The sequence below is a fragment of the Schistocerca nitens genome, chromosome 1 (genome assembly GCF_023898315.1).
Source record: "Schistocerca nitens isolate TAMUIC-IGC-003100 chromosome 1, iqSchNite1.1, whole genome shotgun sequence".
Lineage (NCBI taxonomy): Eukaryota > Metazoa > Arthropoda > Insecta > Orthoptera > Acrididae > Schistocerca > Schistocerca nitens.
This window is the reverse complement of record NC_064614.1, coordinates 484,495,948-484,500,889: the sequence shown is the minus strand read 5'-3', so window position 1 is coordinate 484,500,889 and position 4,942 is coordinate 484,495,948. Positions and strand designations below refer to the sequence as shown.

The 4,942-nt window shown below is 40.8% G+C and overlaps 1 pseudogene; it reads right to left on the bottom strand.

Moving 5' to 3' along the window:
- Positions 1–3,583: 3,583 nt before the first annotated feature.
- Positions 3,584–3,700, bottom strand: LOC126212317 (5S ribosomal RNA; annotated as a pseudogene).
- Positions 3,701–4,942: the final 1,242 nt, after the last annotated feature.

Genomic DNA, 4,942 nt, shown 5'->3' with positions numbered 1-4,942 from the left:
GCAAATTCGTATCGTCATTGCTTGTTATGGCCTGCAGTATCTGCACCTTGTATGAATACAGACGCAATTGCTTTCTGAGGACTTTATGAACAGGAGGCATCTGAAGTTCTCGTGAAGCTTGACGAACTGATTTTCGTGACTCCGTTGGAATGTTTGGTGGATATTCTCAACTTGTTCTTCAGAGACTAACCGACCTCCTCCATGCCACTTCGCAATGCTGCCAGTTTCCAGAAACCGACTGTGCCATGCTTTCCAGTTTCCAGAACCGACTGTGCCATGCTTTTATACTCTTGGCGTCTGGTACTGCTTTCCTGTAAACACCACGAAACTGTCTTTGCATTATATGCAACATAACAAAGCATTTAAACACTGCGTACCGAAGCACAGTTTGTGCCTTCTCCTGAACTCACGCCATTTCCGTTTCTACAGACAACAATTCAACAATGAAAGTGCAACAGTTGTTGAAAAGAAACAGTCAGCAATTTTAAGTCCTTCTGCACACAACGGACATGTCAGATCTGAAACACCGAAAGATTTACTATTTTTAAATTGCCCGCAAAATAGAGAATTTCGGTGTAGACACCCTGTATATTTTAAGATTGTATCAGATGACACGTAAGCGATCACACTAATTCCTCTATTTGGAGCTAGACCTATAGGATCAAGGAGCATTGATGGTCCTACATGTGATGTTCCACACTGTTTACAGAAAAAATCACACCTGGGTGCTAAGCCTTGGACTTCAGCAGAGAACGCTACGTATGTTTGCTTTACTGCTTAAATTTGAATTACTTGCAATTACATAGGTTTGGTGACCGTGTTAGTCAGTCAGTAAAACACAAATATCAGAGAAGCTCAGATTTCTGGGTTCTGTGTCCGAGGATAGTTTTCTCATCACTTATTGTGGTTTATAATTAGAAGGCAGCCAGAACGGAGTTAGTTACTTGACTCACAGTAAAGAAAAAAACGACATAAACAGACAACCAGTCTCTCACTTGTCTCATCGAGCCAAATGGATGACTGAAGGGGAGACGATGCTTCTGCAACTGCAGACTGTTACAAATTTACCAACAAATTGACGGAGCCCTGATATGCAGAATCAGTGACGTATTTTGTTCCAATGACGGACAAACACGGTATTAATCAGGAGGTCATAATGTTTTGGCTCATCAGCGTGTAAATAGCGACTACAAGAGAACTGCAGTGCGGCTTCACGTTACGCTTCAGGAAACACTACACCAGGGTACAACCTGCCGATTTGCTATTACCTGGCAATCACTTAGTGGAGTCGCCCACCAATCACGCACTAGAGTAGCACGGGCACTAGCCTGCCGATTCGCTATTGCCTACCAATCACTAGAGTCGCCTTCCAATAGCCAACCAGAGTAGCACATACAACAGCCCACCGTACAGCCATCCCTTTCCACAGCAACCACTCTTCAAATTGTCCAATAACATCTCAAATATGTGACGTCGATAGCCACCAGACTACTGGGGTAGTACGTGTAAGTAAGGGAAAACAGTCACCAGAATCCAGCGACTAACAGCCCCGAAGAAAACCACTGAAAAGTCGGTTGAAACGTTGGCAGCTTAGTGGCTTTAGAGTTTTATATTGACGAGGCCTAATACCCAAAATCATTTTATTCAATTGTCCGTATTACTTCTAGAAATTTTCATGAGCAATGGCCAAATGAGACTAATTTGTTGTACGTAATACCTGAGATTAATTTAGAAGGGAGAGAGAGAAATTTGAAGGAACAGATTGAGAGACGTAAGTTATCACGGACACAGCACCCATACTTACGTTTCTTTTAGCTGAGGTTCTGGAAGTAGTATAGTTAGAATAATTCAAGAAACGTATCTGAGAAGCGCGAAGCAGCGTTTTCTTTGTAGTGGAAATAGCACATAAAAATAGAAATCTTGTGCAACAAATGAAAGATAATTATTTTTGCCTGCGGGGCTGAAGTGATGTGAGCAGCAGATACAGTGATACTATTTCTAGGGCGTGCTTTCATAATTTGGACTGATGTCTGTGAAAAAAAATGAGCAGATACGATTTAAAAAATGTCACTGTCTGTGCATGTACCAGACACATCAGTACATAAGATTTTCTGTTCTCGAAAGAAAATTTCCCCCTCCCCCAATCCCCACATCCCTACACCCCGAATTATTTGTACTTCAGATTATTTGCCTATTGGAATTGTTTTGTTGGACAGTGCATCGCCGGTCAAAGATTATTATAAGCATACAGCAGCTCAGCCGTAAAGTCATTCTCTAGAGAAAGTAAGCTAGTTAGTCTTATCGTCGTTTAAACAAAATTGCCACATCCACCGTGTATGAAAAACAGCGAACAGACAAGTGGAAGTCTTAAATGAAATTGTTATTATTGATCCCGGCTCCTCCTGGAAGCTTGCAATAAACATTAATTTAGATTATGTTTACTGTACACAAACATAAGAAGACACTTTAAATTCATAAATACACTCCTTCACTATTCCGTTTTAAGGTAACACCAATTCTAGCAGTAGCAATTGTGTGGGTGATTCATTCCGTACCAATGACAGATGGCCTTATAATTTCCCTCTCAGACGAGTAGAAATGAAAGGCACAAAAAAAAAAAAAAATCTTCAAATTCCTCGCCAAAGATTCCCAGTTGTAATTTCCTCTGCCGGTCTCTATCCTGTTGAGCTATTTAGCTGAAACAAGCGAATTCCAATAAAAGGCCGACCTGCCGTCGGCTGATGAGATTCACAAAAAGCTGTGGCACAGTATTTTGTCACAAGATCTTATTTTTAGACACAAAATTTATTCAGATACATTCAGCTACTCAGCTGGAAATATCTCGATAGCGGCATCATGTTGGCGGGAATTCAAAATACCGGCAATTAAAACAAAACAGCCGATCACTACGGATCTGGCACTTTCAAAAGTATCCAAACTATCTTGTTTTTTTATGCGATATTCAAAATTATCCAAATAATTTGAATTTGACACCACGTTCAAAAGTATTCGAACGACCTGTGTTATTTATGCAAAGACAATGTAAGTACACATACACACCACACACACAACACACACTCACTCACACACACACACACACACACACACATTCGTTCATAAATAATTGCTTTCATACTTCACTTAAAAGTTTATACTAAATTCTGTATTGCTTCGTCAGTAAATTTCTTCTCTCTGTGTTTTTGTTCCACTAAAAATACACTAAAGTCACATAGTGGACTGTCTCATCACTAAATAACATCTCTATCTCTTTTATGCTTCTCTAAAGGCAGTATTGATCCCAAACACTGCACTGCCTCATCAGTAAATTTCATCTGCCTCTCTGCATTTTTTCCTTTTAAGGTGTTAAAATGCACACAGCAAGCACTCCATCTTCAGGCCCCAAGTGGCCCATCGGTACCATCCAACCGCCGTGCCATCCTCAGGTGAGGATGCGGATAGGAGGGGCGTGTGGTCAGCACACCGCTCTCCCAGTCGTTATGATGGTTTTCTTTGATCGGAGCCGCTACTATTCGGTCGAGTAGCTCCTCAATTGGCATCACGAGGCTGAGTGCACCCCGAAAAATGGCAACAGCACATGGCGGCTGGATGGTCACCCATCCAAGTGCCGGCCACGCCCGACAGCGCTTAACTTCGGTGATCTCACGGGAACCGGTGTATCCACTGCGGCAAGGCCGTTGCCAAGGTGTTAAAATACTACCACAAAATTACAGATCTTTATATGCGATTGGCTTTGGCATTGGCAGGCCGATCAGAAAATGTTTTAGTCCTTCATTACATTTTTCTGTGCTGAACAATGAAGTTCTTGCCATTTCAGTTCGCGTCTTGATCACAAAGAAGTCAGCAACAAGAGTAATATTTCGTCGGAATGACACATCAACAATAATTTATTTATTTGTATTATCTTTTAGTGAGGGAAATCAAGAAAAACCAAACAAACAAACAGACAAAAATTCACTACATACATATTTTATTATAAAAAATTGCTTTCTGGGCGTAATAAAACCAAGACTATTTCATTTTCACCCCAAAAGAAAAGTCGGATGCACACTTGATTGACTATGCGCAGTTTAAGCCAATCAACAGTACCATGACTACAGGCAGGAATTAGTATATAAAATTTAACAAGTTTAGGAAAAAACTAACGGTACAATTTATAATGAATACTGATACAGAGTGCATGCTACAACCAGTTTCTAATAACAGTCGTTGTAGTAACTCTGGTTCATATTCTGATCAAGTACATTTACATACATCATCCAGGATAGCCTATTACACACTGAGCTGTGATTAAGAATATCTGGAGTTTAAATTCTACATGGGCAGCAACTGCATGAAGTGATTCACTGAATAGTTATACGTAACTGCTAAGACTGCTAATGCCTTATTTTTTGCTAAAGTCTTATAAATGTTACTTCTAGTGTTCAATACCTCTCTTATAATTTGTTTAGTAACACCATCAGCATAACAATTATCACCATCCACTACCTCCAAGAGACCTGTAACTGTTAAACACCTTACTTACGTACTCCTTGGCACTACAGCCTATGTAGGGCCTTGCCTCCTGGACAATCTCAGCCCACTCTTCTCTGCTGGCTGCCTTGGCTCTCCATCTTCCAACTCCAAATCTTCTCCTCCACGTTGTCTAGCCGTCTGGTCCTTGGTCTGGCCGTTACGCAGCGTCCACCTGGTTTTCCTTGGAAAACTTTCTTGACTGTGTTGCCCTCCACCATTCTTTCTACATGTCCCAACCAATGTTGAAGAAAGCTAGTCCTTTTAGTTTGTTGGGCACTTCTACGTCTTGCACTTCCTTCCAGAGTTTATTCCTTTTGATATTATCATAAGCTTGTTTGAAATTAATGAACGGCAGGTGGACATCGATGTTATAACATTCGTCAAGGATATTTCTGATAGTAAAATTCTG